Here is a 12,738-nt window from a genome sequence, read left to right on the forward strand (position 1 = left end):
CACTGTCTATGCTCAGTAGCATTGGCAGGGGTTTACTTCTGAAATGGTGCTAGAAGACAGTTTGGGTCATTTGTTATACATGGAACATGAGTCTCAAATCTGTTTGCCAGTTTTCCCCAATTTTTTTTCCCTTTTGATCAGCCTGAGAAAGCTTCTGTTAATAATAACTAAAAATACTGACAGGACACTGTGGCTGTATCTGAATGAAACATCTCAAATAGCATATACATACCTCACTTTATTCTGACATATTTGTTTGGGCAACCACAGTTTCTTGGCTTTTTGGGCAATTCCTTGTTGCAGGAGAGCACTATCTCACTCCTTCTACTTAAAATAGTGTATTTTCTTGGGAAGAAGTGATAAGAGGTCAGAGCTTGGCTTTGATTTCTAGCTGTTGAGCCTGATGTGACTAATAGTGTTTTAACATTTGCTGAACTTCTACAGCTTGTGTAACAGGTCTTTTGGTTGGGGGTAGGAGGGAAAAGGGTTTTATGAAAGTATTTAAAAGTGGAAAGAAACATTCCTCTCTTAAATAAACTGATATTAAGGAAAATTTGAGTGTTCTTTTTCCCAATTGATATAGGTATCCATTGCTTCATTTTTAAAATTACAGTGTTTCAGTTGAGCGTTTTCAATGCTCTTTCAAAAACAGGTAGATTTGAAAGTCTCTCCTATTTTACATCATCATGGATCTTACTGTTTTACCTGAAGGAGCATATTTTATAATCAAAAAGCTACAGATCATGAACCTTCCAATGGGTTCACCTTGCCTGCTGCCTAGACAGAGCCGATTTATCAAGAGAACAGAACTACAATAGAGAAAGGGCAATTCACACAGCACTGGCTATGTAAGAGACCATGGTTTTATTATTATTCAAATCAGTCTCCTCCAAAACTTGGGAACTGGAGTTTTTTTTTTTTTTTTTTTTTTTTTTTTGAGACGGAGTCTCGCCCTGTCGCCCAGGCTGGAGTGCAGTGGCCGGATCTCAGCTCACTGCAAGCTCCGCCTCCCGGGTTCACGCCATTCTCCTGCCTCAGCCTCCGGAGTAGCTGGGACTACAGGCGCTCGCCACCTCGCCCGGCTAGATTTTTTTGTATTTTTTTAGTAGAGACGGGGTTTCACCGTGTTAGCCAGGATGGTCTCGATCTCCTGACCTTGTGATCCGCCCGTCTCGGCCTCCCAAAGTGCTGGGATTACAGGCTTGAGCCACCGCGCCCGGCCTGGGAACTGGAGTTTTTAAGGATAATTTGGCAAGCAGGGGCTTGGGAAGTATGGAGTGCTGATTGGTTGGACTGGAGATAAAATAATAGGGTGTCTAAGTGAGTTTTCTTGCTGTCTTCTGTTCCTTGGATGGAATCATAGAATTAGTTGAGCCAGATTACCAGATTGGGTGGTGTTAGCTGGTGCGTCAGAACATAGTCTTCAAAATATCTCAAGCACTGATCGTAGGTTTCAGAAGGGCAATGTTATTCCCAGAAGCAATTTGGGGAGGTTCAGGCTCTTGCAGCCAGAAGCTGCATGGCCCCTAAATCTTCATTTCTAAACTTGTAGCTAATTTGTTAATACTGCAAAGGCAAACCGGTTTACAGGATAGAAGAGGTTTTGTTCAGGAAAGTGCTATTATCATCTTTGTTTCAAAGCTAAACTATAAACTAAATTCCTCCCAAAGTTAGTTTGGCCTACGCTTAGGAATGAGCAAGGACAGCTTGGAGGTTAGAAGTAAGAAGGAGTTGGTTAGGCCACATCTCTTTCACTTTTTCAGTTATAATTCTGCAATGGCAGTTTCAAACAGATACATGGCTTCGAAAATTAGGAAGCAAATCAAAATATAGCATATAGATATATGGTCATTGTAACATTAACATTAATATTGTACCTTCCCAAAATAGTTCCTTATCAAAAAGTCATACCAAACACAGTATATATTACTATAAACAACAATATTTAGAAAGTATGGGAGTGTTAAAGACTGCTGTTAAATACTGCAAACACTTATGTTAGAGCTTCTCACTGAATTGAGCTCCACAAAAGCAAGAATTTTGATGTTTTGTTCACAGCTATATATAAAACAAAATATTGATGACTAGCACTCAAAAATATTTGTTGAATTAGTTTGTTCTTTGCTAAAATATTGATCAGTAAGCCTCATCTCAGAATTTCTAAATGGGAATATTTCTGTATAGGGCTGGAAAATCTGCTGCTTTAACAGTCATTGCAGATGACTGTGTCAAAAGTTGAAAATGACTTTCCTGCTGAGCTTCATTCAGTATATGTGTTAAAAAGATAAACTGGGTCAGGCACGGTGGCTCATGCCTGTAATCCCAGCACTTTGGGAAGCCGAGGTGGGTGGATCACGTGAGGCAAAAAATTCCAGACCAGCCTGGGCAACAAGGCAAAACTTCGTCTCTACTAAAAATACAAAAGTTGGCCAGGTGTGGTGGCATGCACCTGTGATTCCGAATCACTTGAACCCGGGAGGAGGAGGTTGCAGTGGGCTGAGATCACACTGCAGCACTCCAGCCTGGGTGATAGAAAAAAAAAAAAAAAAAAAAGTGCATGGTAAATCTATGGTTTTCTGAAGGAAAAAAGGTAAACTGAGGCATAATAACATTTCTTTTTTAAAGACTTTGAGTAAGAAGTTTGAGTAATTGATAAATTGGGAGACACCAAACCATGAGAGGTTTAATGTTCCCATGACATTTCATCAGGGCAAGTATTTACTGGGTTTATGTGGAAGCAAACAAAAAAATTATTTGATTGCAAAGTTGCTTTCTTTGGTTTATCCAGTTGGAAATTTTCTAGTTAAATAGTTATGTTTCTTGGCTACTTCTGATTGATTGAGCTTAAGTTCTGTTTTTCCTTAATAGCAGGCACTTACAAGAAATAGCTCAAGTTAAGTTTTGCTCATGTTGCAAATCAAGTAAGATTTAGGTCACTTATGAGACCTAACTGGTTGTGTTTGCCCAGGTTCTTTAGCTCTGATATTCATTTTAGTTTAGCAGTTTCCCTCTTTTGGCCATCCTTTCTGCAATCTGAGAGTGTGACCAAATGCCGTAGCATTACGTTTGGTTGTCACTATTGATGTAGTCACTGGAATAAAAAGTAATGTAGATACAATCATCATCAATAATCACATTGGGATGAGAGGTCACATAGTCATTGTTACCAAAAACTGCAAAGTCACTGTAGACGTTGATGGTTGGGTTATTGAGTTCTGCATATTGTCTAATCCTGATGGAAATCATTTGATGTGTGAGTAGCTGCTGGAAAGCACTGAAAATCTTTGAGAGGATACAACACACTAGGGAGGTGAATATAATGAAAATAGTGATAAAAATAGCCAAGGATTAAAACAATTCCTGAGGCAGATATTCCCAGGAACCAAGAATTAACCAACTAAATAAATCAATGGAGGAGGCAGCACCTATTTAGCAAGATACTTAAATTTGTTTCTTAAGAGCTTTTAAATTTTGAGCAACCATTTCTAGTTTGTTAACACAGAAGCAACATTTTTTTATCAATAATGGCATATACTCCTCCTTGTTGGGCTGTTAGGATAGCAAGAACTTCTTTTTTGAAGCACTATTGCAGTTAAATTGTTTGTTTCTGATTGTATTGCTTGAAAGGAATTCAGGGTATTGTTCTATGAAAACAAAAGAAAAACAATGGTTCATATTGGGAGCAAATTATGTTCTTGGTTTTTGAGGCCAGAGGGTAGTGAGTCAAGACATCCAGATTTGAGTTTGAAGCATCCTTAGACGATGGAATGAGGATGGCAGTTGGATGTCTTTGGTTATGTCATCAGGGGGTGTTCTGGTAAACTCTCTTAAGCATCCTGTGTAGCAGCAGGTCTGAAGGTCATCCATGCATAATCTACTGAAGTGATTTTCCGAAGTTGAAAGTCATCAAGTTTCAGCATTCAGGAAACTTGAATGCCCTTGGGAGGAGGGCAGTTTTAGATTTTAGTGAAACTAGAAAATTTTGGCATTCAATCCAGTTAACAGTTGCATAACAAAATCTTAAAGAAAAATAAACAGAAGTAGAATTCGCTAATGGGTCCACTATGGCTTTCTCCTTTTATATAGTTACTTCCATTATGCCAGAATAATCACAGTATGATTAATGCCTTTTTTACAAAATAAGTAAACTTGACCTGATTGTTTACATAAGTGAAAGAAGAATAGCACTTTGGGAGGCCGAGGAGGGCGGATCACGAAGTTAGGAGATCAAGACCGTCCTGGCTAAAAAAGTGAAACCCCATCTCTACTAAAAATACAAAAAATTAGCCAGGCATAGTGGCCGGCGCCTGTAGTCCTAGCTACTTGGGAGGCTGAGGCAGGAGAATGGCGGGAACCCGGGAGGTAGAGCTTGCAGTGAACCCAGATCGCGCCACTTCACTCTAGCCTGGGTGACAGAGCAAGATTCTGTCTCAAAAAAAAAAAAAAAAAAAAAAAAAAAAAAAAAAAAAAAAAACCACCCACAAAACAAAAACATCATTTTAGTCAAATCTTTGGTAATGTCCAAGGAACTTTATTGACTTTGTATCAGTCAACTTAGTCTTTAAAAACTATCTGGTAATAAGAAATCTTAAGATAGACCTTAAAAACCTCTCTAGGCTAAAAAGCCAGGCCAAGGACCTGGCTAATTATGTCCTGTTACAGGAAGAATAGATTTTCATTGAACCTATGCAAACTCCCATATTGTAATAAAGATAAAAATATTTAATAACAGTTTCCAAATTCTGGAGCAATCAGGCAGGGATAAAAATGTAAATGTTACATTTCTGTTTTCAAAAGCATATTTTATCAAATTGCTGTAAGTTATAGGAAGCTTAAGAGAAAAGAAAAAATAGTTCCTTAAATATGAAAAATAAGACATTAAGGAACCAGCGATGTTTTAAACAAAAAGTCATGAAAATTGTAATTATTTTCATCAGTTAACTCAGTCCCATAAAATTTATTTTTGTTTTGTTTGATCTTAAATTTTATGAGTCCATCAATTTTTAAATTACAGTTCTCAAAAATCTTACTTAGTCCAATAGAATAATCCTAAAATTATCTAAAACATGTACTTATCAAATCTTTTTAATTAAACTTTTGCAATTTTGTATCATACAATTGAAAAGAAATGTAGTTGTTTTGGTGACATACATTTTAACATAATAATTCAAATTATTACTGAAATCAATATACCAGGATATATCAGATTTTTAGAAATTTCATATAATTTCTGGGTACTCATATCAGTAACAAACATAACTTGAAGAAGTTTTAACATCACTTATTATCTGACAATGCTTCACATGCAATTCAATATATCAAAAAAGCCTAATTAATTTAACATCTCTTTGTTTGTAGGGAAATAAGTAAGCCTTTTGAGATATTTCAGGGACGCTTCTGGAAGCTCCTAATTTAAGTTCAAAAAGACTTAATTTAGAATTTGATTTTTGGAAGCTGTCAAAAAACATCAAAAAGAATCATGAAGAGATTTACTATTTGATGTATCTTTGGGGAAAAAGATGTCAAAAGGTTTAAAATGCTTGATTCAACAGGATCACAGGCCACTGTGAAACAATATCAAAGTGAAAAAATTTTTTTAAAGCAAATACAGAAAGTTAAACAGTTGTTTAAAAAACTGAACTTCTTTCAATATCTAATGAAAGACAATATGAAGCATTAAAAATTATCATGATAAAACATGAAATCTTTGTTTTCTAGTGCAATTGCTTAAACTATAAAGTTAAAAAAAAGTTTATAATCAGGAACAGATCAATGCTTCAAAAAACCCTTTATCCTTTCAACAGAGGGAAACCAAATTCAAACTTTTCATTCCTACATTATCGAGCTTATTACTTTAAAATCAACCTTATAAATAAAATCCATCTAATCTCTGTAGTCTGACCACATATAAGATTCCTTTATTCCAGACCTTCTACAGCTTTCTATATCTATTCGGTTTTTGTCTTTCCTCTTTTTTATCCTAGAACAATCAGTTATCTTGCCTTAAGACAAACTTACTTTCTATTTTTTCTTAATGAAAACACACATCTTTTGTACATTTCCTTATTAAAAACACATCCTACTTTTTTGTACATTTTTTCATATACAGTTTTTTCTTCTCGTCGTTACAATTTCTACTAGTTTTAATTACACTTATTAATTAAATTCTTAACTCTTAGTGCACTCCTTTTTTTCCCTTTTCCTTTCTTCCTTTGTTAAATGCCCAGGCACACCACAATTCCAGGCGTTATCAGTACCAGCTCACATTCCTTTCCTTATTAAAAAAAACAACAATTAACTTTCTAGCTCATTAAAACACGCCTTCCCCTTTCCTCTCTATCTTTTACATGCCCACCTTATCTAAGAAATCCCAAATATTTAGCCAACCAAAATTAGTTTAAATTATATGACCCGACCCCGGCCCATTAAAAAAAAAAAAAATACAAGAGCCAGACTTGCGTCAAAAATAAAGGCTCTTGTGCCTCTTTGTTCAAGTGTGCTCTCATGGCAACTGGCCAAAAAAAAAAAAAAAAAAAAAAAAAAACACCCCTCTGCGCAAAAATAAAATCACTTTGATAAAAATCCTCTAAGTGTTCAATTTCCTTAAAAATTTATTTCCAACACTTGGTAACCTTAATTTTTATTGAAATTATGAAGTACATGATGTCATAGTTTTAGAATAGCATATGTTTTCTCATAGCGCAGAACAAGCTTACCACCAGACCCAAATATCTCAAGTTCCTATTTAATAAGAAGCCAAGAATACACAATCTTAAATTAATGTTCAGGAATTATTTTAGTAGTTCATCGTATTTGGACATGATTTAGATATTTAATAAATATCTGTCATCTAAATTAGCTTAGTATAATTTTAAGGTTTCAAGTTTTCAAAAAGATTTTGGATTCAGGCAGACGTAACATTAAACAAAATTTCTTGTCATCTCTGATTGTTTTTCTTACTGATAAATTTTGTAACAGAGATAAAATAAGCTTATTTCACTAGGAAAGCTAGGTAAAATATCCATTTTGTTTTACTAAATCATCAATATTCTTGTTTATTAAACATCATCAAGTTATGTGAACTTAAAAATTATTTGGATTAGTTTCTTTTCTAAGAAAATAATTTATATAGCTGCTTATTTTTAAGTCAATTAAACACAGATATTTTAATATTTAATATTTCTTAAAAATTCATATATAGGTAGTATAATAAATAATAGTTGATATTATATAATACTATTTATTACATATAAATAACATACACAGATAATCATACACAAACATACAGATGGAACCAGAAATTCATGGCTTCTGTTCTAAAGTGTTAGCTATGTGTCAGTGACAATAATACAAAATTCACTAATTGGATCCAAATCAAGTCTCTGGCAATTAAAGTTACTTGTTCAAATGGCTAAAGCTTTTTATTAATATTTCTGGGATGGACTTTTAAGGTTTTCCACTTGCCAGTTAATTTCTTAAAAAATTATCTTTTTTTTCTTCTTTTGAGTCTTTTCTCTAAATTTAGCCTGCATTTTAAAGATCTAGACATCTCAAAGGCACAAAAGGATATTAAGTTTTCTCCAAGCTGGAGTTTTGGGGCATAGCTGCCTATTATCAGGTGTCAATATTATTGAGACTGGAGTACATTTTAGGTGAGTGACAGAATGGAGGAACTAGAATGGAGGAGACATTCATTCTATTTTCAATTAGTCTTTATCCTTTTTAGCCTTAGGCAGTTGCTTTTATAATAGTTTGGAATTGTGTGCCAGACCAAGAGTTAAATTGAGTAGTTGCAGATACTTTTGATTCATCTGATAATCTAATTTTTAAAGAAAATTGGTGTTGGGGAGGTTCAAATAGAAAAGACAAGAAACCAAAGAAGTTAAAATATTCAGAATAATTTTTTCTGAGTGTGCTATAATCTGTCTTTTGGGAGCGGAGCCTCTGTACACCCATTGAAAAATGTGTCTCATTGTTTGGGAGGCATTTGGGATCCCTTTTCATTTCTTAATGTGCTCATAGATGAATAGTTGTATCTAGAATAAAACTTCCCCACTGTGGCCACTGTAACTCCAAGTCATCTTCCTGAGGTACACCAATTCTGTAAAAAGTAGTAGGTTCTGGGTCCAAAATTGCTGAACATATAATTACCTGACGTTCCAGACAGATGACTCCCAGACTCATTAGATTCTGACAAACCTTTAATACCCTGTCCTTCTAAAATTTTACTTACTAAGGCCTCCAAGTGGATTATTTCTGGTTCCTGTCAAATACCCTGTTTGACCTGTTGGACATCTAACACAATTTCTCAGACTCCAATTTGGATTACAGGCTAGTCTAGAAATTAGTGCACTAGCCTGGACCTAGTCCAGTTCCTTCTGAACACCCATTTTGTCCCTAGGATCCAAATTGAAATAAAATTATTCAAACAAACTCAGAGATCTCAGGACACAAACTGCAGAGCTTCAAATCTAAGAGGGATTTACTCATGACCCTCAGAGCTGGTAAGAATAAACTGAGCACCGTGGGCTCAGTGCAACCTACTCCTGGTTACTTGTTGCTTCTGGGAGTTGATGACAGTCTCCTTCAGATCCCACTTTTCTGACATCAAATTCTTAAAAAGGTAAACTGAGGCACAATGCATTTTTAAAGAATTAATTTGAGTAAGAAGTAATTTATGAATTGGGTAACACCAAACCAAGAGAGGCTTAATGGGCTGATGACAAATTGTCAGAGGAAAGTATGGAGTAAATGCGGAAAGAAAATAAAAGTATTTGATTAGTTGCAATTACACAGTTGCCACCTTTAGTCTCTCCAGTTAGAAAGCTCCTAGTTATCTGCTGGGCATGGTGGCTCACGCCTGTAATCCCAGCACTTTGGGAGGCTAAGGCAGGCAGATCACCTGAGGTTGGGAGTTCAAGACCAGCCTGACCAACATGGAGAAACCCTATCTCTACTAAAAATACAAAATTAGCTGGGTATGGTGGCGTATGCCTGTAATCACCACTACTTGGGAGGCTGAGGCAGGAGAATTGCTTGAACACGGGAGGCGGAGGTGCAGTGAGCTGAGATCGCACCATTGCACTTCAGCCTGGACAACAAGAGCGAAACTCCGTCTCAAAAAAAAAAAAAAAAAAAAAAAAAAAAAAAAAAAAAAAAAAAAAAGGCTCCTAGTTATCTAATTATGAGCATTTTGACTAGTTCTTAAAATTTCTGTTTTTCCTTAATATAGGCATTTACAAGAAACAGCTCAAGTTAAGTTTCATTTATGTTTGCAAATCAAACAAGGTTTAGCTCCCCTATGAGGACTAATTGTTTGCTCAGAGATTCTTCAAGCCTGATTTTCATTTTAATTTACTATAAAACCTATCATCTAAGAAAAACAATTAACAGTAAATAAATGGTTTTTTTTGCATTTATAAGATCATCTATAGCTACATCACAATTTATATAATATTCTATTATGAAAGAAATATATTGACACAAATTCAGTTAATTGGATGAAAGTTCCCAGCTAGTGAAAGTTCCAGGTATCAATCCCAGATCCTTGAAGACAGCAAGTCGAGATAGCAGAGGAGCAACTTGGTTTCTTTGCCGATGTTGAATTTTTTTCTCCATTTATTATCATCAATACAGATTAGTTTAATGCTCACTGTGTACCTGGCACAGACTGTGTGTAAATGAAAACAGATTCTAGTATTAGCAGCAGGAGTTACAGGAAGAAATGAGATGATAAACAATGCTGCAATGTGTAACCAAACAAATTTAAACTGAAAATGTGCCCTGCCTTGGATATCTCTCATGAAGCTGACAGCAAGGTGGAAGATTTTCGGTTAAAAAGGAATCCAACAAGTAAAAGGAAAAGAAGAAAGTGAAATTGAGTTTTGAATGTATTTTGAAGATGGAGGAGAGAGAATACCTAAAGAATGGGAGAGGGCACAAAAACCATTATTTTTTAAGGTAAACAAGAAGAAAGGGAAAAGTTGGATTGCCAGTTTTGAAGGGCATTTAAAGTGGACATAAAAATGTTATTTTTGGCCAAACTGTCTTGTAATTAAATTTATATTTCAACCTGAAGTGTATGTGAGTTTCCTTAGCTGCACATCCTTACCAAGATTTGATATGATCAGCCTTTTTAAATTCTGTCAGTCTCTGCCTGGAGACCCTTCAAGATATTCTACATATATAATTATTTCATCTTCAGATAATGGTGGTTTTATTTATTCCTTTCCTATCCTTATACTACTTATGATTTTTCTTACTTCATTGTTGTCATCTATTGAATAGTGCTGGTGGTAGTGGGTTTTGTTTTCTTATTCCTCACCCCACAGAAACATTTTTCAACATTTGTTTGATGTTTACAGAAGGCTTTTTCAAAGATATCCTTGATTGGTTAAGAGACTTTCCTTCATTCTTATTTCTCTAAGTTTTAAAAAATGAATACTTATACATTTTATTGCATAATTTTCCTATACCTATTGAAGTTAGAAAATGTTTTGTTGTTATTAATGTGGAGAATTATATTATTTGATTTTCTGAGGTATATCAACATTGCTTTTCTGGGATAAAATTTAACTTGAATATATTTACACACACGCAAACACATATTAATGGATTTGCTGTACTAAAATTCTGTTTAAGGCTTTTGTACCTATGTTAATAAGATGAATCTATAAATTTACAGTCTCATATTGTCCTTGGTATATTTTTATATTTTATTTTAGCTACATGATAAAATTGAGTTAGAGGCTGTTTCTTGTTTTTTCATTATCTGAAATTATGTAAGGTTGGCATTATTTCCTTACTAAATATTATAGGACTTGCTGGAAACTCTTTGGGACAGAAGTTTTTTTTTTGTTTTTTTTGTAAGATGATAATTTGACACATAAAATGATAAACTATACTGGTAGATTTCTTTATGTGAACAATCTTTCATTCTTAGATTTAACACCACTGACCAATCAGCATTTGATCAGGGAAGTGAAAGAATTATGACTGATAAGTAATAAGGGATGTATTACAAGGTGTACATAAGGGAGAAGCCGAGGATGTAAGGTCTAGAAGGAGACATTTTTAGATAAGTCATTAACCAGTGAATCCAGAGGGAAGCAGGTAAAGGAGTCTAGGGAAGGCTACTGTTCTGTGTCTGGGGATGGCGCACAATCCACTGTAGGTTGGCAGGGCCAACTGTGGAAGAAAAGGAGGCAAGAGTTGGGACAAATTGAAACCTAGGATTATGATCAGCAACCCATGGATATAAATCTACATCTGTCATTCACCATCTTTAAAATTGATTATGGGGAGATTTGCAGAAAAATCTGCATTTGGTCTAAGACTCAGAATCTGAAGGAGCAGATCAATTGGAGCTCGAGGAGCTGCAGAAAATGAGCCAGTGGGTGAAACAGTAGCACCTGAATCCCAACAATGATTTTCAGAGAATAATGACTGCTGCTTCACTTCTGCCTCCCAAATCTCATGAACGTTTCACTTGTGGTCAATCCTGGACCAGAATTATAAGGAGGATAGGGGTGGGGAATCCTAGGAAATGTAGTTCCAGTTTAAGTAAATTAACAATACAAAACCAGCACCCTTCAGTCGGCTTAAAAATACATATACAAATATTTCCCTTAAAAATTTTAATTTATATTTAGCAGTAATATTTGTGCATAATTTTAGAAATTTAAGGTTTTATTATCAATATATGTTATTTTTGTGATAGAATAGTGAGGTTTTTTTCATCTTTAGTCTTCAAATTAATGTATCAAAAATATGCTGACTTATGTACATTCCTTGCAGATATGGAATTGTTGCTAAAACAAAAGAAGAAAATTGACAGAGAATGGCGTTTTCTTTTTTAAGGAGTATTACTTGACAACATCCTTAATTTTAAAAATTGTTCTCTTTGGCTTTTTGATGAAGCATCATCTCTTAATCAATTTTGTTAATTTATATATTCCTTACAAATCAGCCATTTAATGTTTTGAATTGGTTAGCATAGAAAGAACGAATATATAGTAATCTTTTGTCCTTATCTCTGTCTTTGATAATACAATATTTTTTCAACAAATATATAACAATTATATTATCTTTTTCTCTTTTCTCTAGATTAAGCCAGCAAGTCAAGTATCTCTTTTACTGATATACTCAAAGAACTAGTTATTAATTTTTTTCTAAATTTAATTTTTATATTTTTCTAGTTTATGAACTTTTCACTTTAACATATTCCTTCTACTTCCTGTGTGTTTTTGTTATTTGGGTGGCTTGGGAGAAAAGAAAGGTGTATTTTTTTACAGTTGTATATGCTTTTTACTTAGTATTTACAAGTGTATATGTGTTTTACTTTAGCTTGTTTTTATATGGCAATTAAGTGATAAAATTTTTATCTTTCTTCTCATTTCAGTACTCCCTATATCTCATAATTTATTAAATGTAATATGCTCATGAACTTATGTCTGAAATATTGTGAGAATATTAATGTTGCTATTTTTCTTTATCCAAAAATGACCCCTATTGTTGTTATATAATCCCATTGTTATTGCAGTGTGTTTATATAATGTGTCAACAGTACTACTGCTGATGTTTTAAAATCATGGTGAACCTAAGTAAGTGCTTTATTTTATTTAGTTATTTTACATCCTAAGTTTTTAATAATTAAAAATTTTTATATTAAAGTATAATATACATACAGTAAAGTACACAAATCATGAATACAGATTCATGATATTTTAAAATGTGTAT

Source organism: Rhinopithecus roxellana, chromosome 10 (genome assembly GCF_007565055.1).
Source record: "Rhinopithecus roxellana isolate Shanxi Qingling chromosome 10, ASM756505v1, whole genome shotgun sequence".
Taxonomy (NCBI): Eukaryota; Metazoa; Chordata; class Mammalia; order Primates; family Cercopithecidae; genus Rhinopithecus; species Rhinopithecus roxellana.